Source organism: Elephantulus edwardii, unplaced genomic scaffold (genome assembly GCF_000299155.1).
Source record: "Elephantulus edwardii isolate Elephantulus edwardi_28Jun2011 unplaced genomic scaffold, EleEdw1.0 scaffold00003, whole genome shotgun sequence".
Taxonomy (NCBI): domain Eukaryota; kingdom Metazoa; phylum Chordata; class Mammalia; order Macroscelidea; family Macroscelididae; genus Elephantulus; species Elephantulus edwardii.
Genome location: NW_006399753.1, coordinates 11,223,690 through 11,229,689, shown reverse-complemented (window position 1 = coordinate 11,229,689; position 6,000 = coordinate 11,223,690). Strand labels below are relative to the sequence as shown.

Genomic DNA, 6,000 nt, shown 5'->3' with positions numbered 1-6,000 from the left:
CAGAGCTGGGGGAGGAGCACGGGGGAGCAGCTCTGGGGGAGGACGCAGACCTAGGTGCCTGGGGCAGGTGTAAACCAGCACAGCAGCGTGACAGAGGGACCTGCCATTTGAGAAAGCTTTTTACAAGGTAATGCCTGCTGGACGAGCTGGAGGATGATGACCGTCAGGTTAGCAGTCAAACCTCTGACCTTTGTAGGCCGGTGAGTGCTTACCCACTGCACCACCAGGACCACCTTGGGCTAAGAAAGCCATCAGAAATGACGCAGAAACGTAGCAAGAAGCAGATTTAGCCCCTTCCGAGGAGTGCTTCTGCACCTCTGGGGAGAAACACGGCGCATTCGTCCTCTGACAGCTCCCTCCGCACCAGTGAGGCATTTGGGCTGCAAGTGCGATGCTGCTTAGTGTGAGCGAGTTCTCCATCCGCAGAAAGCAGCTGCTGCGGGAATCAGTGTCCAGAAATGAAATGATTCCCCATCGTCCTGCCAAACTGCTCTGCTCCGCACAGGTGGTGAGCAGCACTGGTGATTCGGGGATAAACAGGCCCAGCCAGGCTGCTCTGTACAAAGTGCCAAAACCAGTAACACTCTCTTCACTTCCTACGCTAGTATCTGCTAACAGAGCCGCTCAGACCATTACGGTCACATAAAAGTTTCTCTTCTGTAAATATTTATTTAGACTCTCCCGGGCTGGAGCACACGACGGGTGTATCTGGCATGCAACCAAAACCCACAAATGAAAGAAAAAAAAACCCACCAAAAACCAAAACAACAACAACCCACAGCAAAACCAAAAACCAAACCAAAACAAAAAAGAAGGTAGATGCTCCACGGAGTTATCTTATCTCCAAGTACTCTAATGCCTTTTAAAATCCCCTGGACTTTGGAAGGCATTTGGTATTCCGTGGATCACATTAAGTTTCTACTGTGGTGCTTACTCACCCATTAAACTTCTATTTATTAGGCACTTTAAACTCCGAGGTTCTTGGGGGGAAAAAAAAATTCCTGTGGAAACTGTTCTTGTTGTTACATGTTGACTAGCTGGATCTGACTCAAAGCTGACCCTCCAGCAGGTTTTCAGATTCTGTAAGCTGCACAGGAGGATACTGTCTATCTTTCTTCTACGGAACATCTGGTGGATCTGAACTGCTTGCCTCTGGGTCGGCAGCATAATTCCTTACCTACTTGGCTACCAGAGCTCCTATCTAAGACACTGTAATATCAGATTTCTATATCTGGTTTATATATTAGGAAGCCCTTGGATGAATGTTAATATATTTAGTTCTGCACTTAAGACATGGCTGAAGTACCAGGGATACTGTGACTTCAATTTTGGGAAAATCCTATTTATTTTCTAGGTCGGGGAAAGTACTGGTTTAGTCATGTTGCATTTCTTCTGCCCACTAACATGATTGAGATTTACTACCAGTATCTTTGGAACTGAACCTGCATTTTAACATGATTTATGAAATTCAACTCTGCTCTTCTGCTTTTCTTTTTAAAGGTTCCATGTCACAAAGGACAGGAGGGTGAAGACCTGGCTGATAAGGAGAAGGAAAAATAGCAACACCTGGAGCTGATGAAAGAGAAAGAAAAGAGACGTATTCCTTGAACGAGAAAGGAAGAAATTCAAGTAGAGAGAAAACTAATACTGGCTCAGGTCATCGTTAAAATTGCTTTATTTGGAATCTCAGTTACACCAAGTACCAAGTAATTTTTTTTTTAAGCTCACACCTGAAGTATGCATGCCCTTCTCCCTTTTAAACTCATGAACAGCAATACCTTTCTAAGCAGTGTCTTACAGAAGTGTCCAGACAATTCTTCACCAGGGCAAGAAAAGCCGAATCACTCCTCCCACACCGGCCTCTCTCAGCAGCCTGGACCTCCTCTCCTCACTCCCCTTTACGGACATACACATGGCAAAGCCTCTCCTGGCCACAGAAAAGGAGGTGCTCACTCACTTCCTATCACAGCTTCTTTCATAGCAAGAATCCTTTGTTTACTCCAAGCTCCAGGTGAGCAAGAGCCACGGGTCACCCCTGCTTCTGAAGTAACTAGCCCACTGTTTGCCTCAGAAAGGAATCAATGCAAACACCAAAAGCAGCAAAATATCCCATTTTACATCTGAGCAAACTGAGGCTCCACGGACTTAACATACTTATCTAGAAATCTGAGGCTGGGTCGAGCTTGTTCTAAAGTTTGCTCTTTCAAAACTCAGTGCTTCTTTCTAACCTTTTAGGGGACAAAGACATGAAACGGGAGTTCAGAATAACCCCAGAATTCCATAAAGGAATCTCACAGGACCGAGGTAATGAAAAACATTGCAAAGAACAGATCCTCTAATTTGTACGTCTCTTTGGGTTTTCTAGTCAAGCGCAGGGGTTAACATGATGGCAGATTTAACATGCTCAAGTGCTAAGCAAAAAGGTCCCTGGTTCAAATCCAGTATGTGCTCCATGGGATAAGAATTTACTGTCTCAGGCCCTTCTACTAGGTCCTGAGGAGATGCTATGAGTCGTAACAGACTTGACAGAAGTGGGTTTGGGTCTTAGTTTCCTGAGTGTACTTTTTTGCATCATTTACAGCCCTCAAAGCAGAATGTTCTCAGCAAGGATATGGACAAAGCTGAAAATCAAGTCCGTGGAGAAAGTCCAGAATTCTTGCTCCAGTGAAACATCATGGAAGGGAACATGGCAGCTGTAAATCCTTCAGGCAGGAATTAAGTGTCTGTGAAATTAAGTTTTTATCACAGGTATTCAAAACATGCTTTGTTCAGTACTTTCAGGGGTGAAGAACTAGCTGTGCTGAGGAATTCCAAGCAATCACTGTTTAAAACAGGCAGCAACCCATTTGGAAGAACAGCAGATAACAACTGACCTAATTATGCCCCATATCCTACTCTATAGTTTATCATCAATGAACTACTTTAATCCTTATCAGCACCTATGCTTCTCTCCTTTCACAGCAACTGATCTGGAACTGACTCATGGCTGACCCTGCACTGGATTTCCAAGACTGTAAGTGCACGGACTTCCTTCTCCAGCGAGCTGCTGGTTGACTGGGACCATCGGGGAGGCTCAACCAGCACAACTTTCTAGTGACTATGCACTAACCTCCCGAGAGTTGTTGCTTGTTGTTGTTCTATGCTGTTGAGTACAACTCATAGCGACCCTGTTGTTGTTAAGTGGCGTTGAGTCGTAGGTGACTCAGAGACCCTATGAATGAAAGACCTGTATAACTTTCATTGTTTCTCCATAGAGTTTCTGGAGGCAAGCCATTTCTAAGTGGATGCCACTCCTGCTTCCAAACTTGTTTTAATTGGGGAGCTCCACCAAACACTGTCCACCATGGGTGACCATTCTCACATTTGACCCATCAGTGTCACAGGGTTTAGCTTCACAGTAACCATGAGTTACCTCTGTATAACAAATGCTATTATCATAACAGTTGCCCCAGTAATGGCTGGCCTTGATTTCCGATCCAATCTCAGTAAGTGATGGGGTCTGCAAAATCAGGAAAAGTCAGCTACAACTGGCTACAGAGACCTGTACCTTTGGGAACAGGAACGTGATGGTAAGTGATGCAACAGCAGCAGAAAAAAAGTCTGACTCAGGTTTGTGCTCCCATAATGAAGCCCAGCAAGGGCGTCCAACAGAGCAATGGAACTCACTGGAAAGGATGCTCCTTCCTGTGGGCTGCGGAGGCACCAACAAGCTGTGATCTGCGGCGGGGGACGCTGCCTGCCAGTGGGCTACAGGAACCTCAGCAACAGGAAATGCTAAGAGGCAAGAAAGCCCAACAGCTGAGGGTCTACACACGTGCCGACTCATCTACTCCTCAGCTCTGAGGAGCTGGGCAGCCACCAGCCCATGAGGTCAAGGTGATCATTTGTGGTTAATTAGGGCCTTAAGAAGACATAGAAACATTTGGCTTGGTCATAACAGATGTGTTTCAGTGGGAAGCAAAGGGACGATGACAGAGAATGTTTTAGAAGTGAACTGCTCAAGGTCACAGAACTCATAAGTAGTGCTGGTGATATCCGCACCCAGGTCTATCTGTCTCAGCCCATCGACTCTGCACTCTCTCATCACTATCCGCTTTCCACAGCAGATTCTTAAGGGAAATAGACCACGAAGACTATTATTACAGAAAAGGAAATAGACCAGAAGATGGTTATATAAGTTCCAAAAAAGCCTCATGACCATGTCATAGGCAGGGCAATCTAAGGGAAGCGCTCTCCAGAAGGAAGGAAAGAGAATTAGGGTGTGCAGAGCAAATCCAACCAGAAATGCACCAGCCAGATAAAGACTGTGCTTTGTAGAAATACCTGACGTAAAGCGTTCTGCACTCTGGTCAGGATTCGAGGATACATCTCCCTCGGGGTTCTCATGTTTTTGGTGTCTGCTGACTGACTACTCAGCAGGCCACACTACTGCGAACCCAAAGACCAAGTACAAGCAGACATTGCCAGACATGTAACAGGGTCACAGAAACTGAGAGAAGATCAGAAGGGCAGTTTCTAAGGATACAGGAAACAGTCATGGTGGCAGGCAAAGGAAAAGCACCTCTGTATTCTAGGAGGTCTGTGACGTCAGATGGAATGATGATCAGCCTATCACCGGCTAAGTAACAGCTCAATAAAAGCCTTCCTAAGCAAGGAAGCAATTGTGAGACAGCCTCAGCGATAATTACTAACAAGCCTGACAGCATGTTATCTGGAGGATGGCTGGCCACAACTGGCAAGATGTTGAAAATCTCAAGTGGAAGCTGAACCCCCGTGGAGTTCTGCAGGAGTCAGGCTGGAGATGGTGTAACTGCTCCAGTCTCACAGGGGCGATGATCTTTGAGACACAGGCAGGCAAGCACCAGGAGGACGTAGGCACAGTGAGCGCTAGGCATGTCTGGTGTCCCAGGGTTTGTGTGAGGGCTCAAGGTGGGATGGGAACACCAGCAAGGGTCATGGGGAGCTCACAGGTGAGCTCTGCAGGCGGCGGTGACCAGGAGGGGCACAGAGGCCAGGGTCCGAGAGCTCACAGGTGGGCTCTGCAGGTGGAGGTGACCAGGAGGGGCACAGAGGCCAGGGTCCGAGAGCTCACAGGTGGGCTCTGCAGGTGGAGGTGACGAGGAGGTGCACAGGGGCCAGGGTCTGACAGACTCAAGTTTGCTGTCTAGCTCTGCCGTTTATTAGCCAAGTCATGGCCCTTAATGCCTCAGTTTCCTCACCTGTAGAAGGCAGCTGTAGAAGACGACCACACGGAATGGAGGAGGATTAAGGGGAATAAATGTTACAGTGAGTAAAGCAGGAAGAAGGGCTTAGTAGGAGGGACTTCCTTCCTTCCACAGGGGGCAATCTGAACTCAGCTGAAACCAATGAGAACACTGATAATGCAGGAAATGTCCTGTCCATGGTCCCGCAGTGGACTCTTATGGTAACTTGAGCTCTAGGAGCGGAGGGACTAGGAGGAGATACACCTGCCTCAGGGCTGGGTTTATGCACTTAAACTTCATGCACATCTCTGACGACTGCAGAGAATCTGCCACCTCCATTCCTATTCGGTACATTTTCTATTATAATCTTGGTATCTTTAAGAATAAATTAATTTTTCGTAGCTTAAAATGGCAAATAAAAACAATTTGTTTTGTGTGTGTTCTTTATCGTTGATGTGTGCCATGGCATCAGAATCAATACACAGCTGATCTTCCAGCAGCAGGTTTTCAGTAAAAATTCATGGAAAGAGATGGGCCAGCCTACGGAGAAGCGGGTGGATTCAAACTGTGTGCCTCTGGGATTGCAGCACAGTTTCTTACCACCTACCAGTTTCTTACTCTTTATTGTTGATTAAATTTTTTTCCATAAATTCTCTTATTATTTTTGATGCTACTTTGTTATGAAAGGACATTTGTCTTCTTTATAATTCAGAAAACTTTATAGACTTTTCACAACAACAATCAAAAGCATTTCCCAATAGGTAATGTTAAAAAAAAAAGAAAAAAAATCAAAGAA

General features: G+C 46.1%; 1 protein-coding gene across 1 annotated transcript in view; it reads right to left on the bottom strand.

The window, feature by feature from the left end:
- Window positions 1–6,000, bottom strand: part of ASAP1 (ArfGAP with SH3 domain, ankyrin repeat and PH domain 1) — a 270,638-nt gene that overhangs the window by 57,231 nt on the left and 207,407 nt on the right. The window lies entirely within an intron of this gene.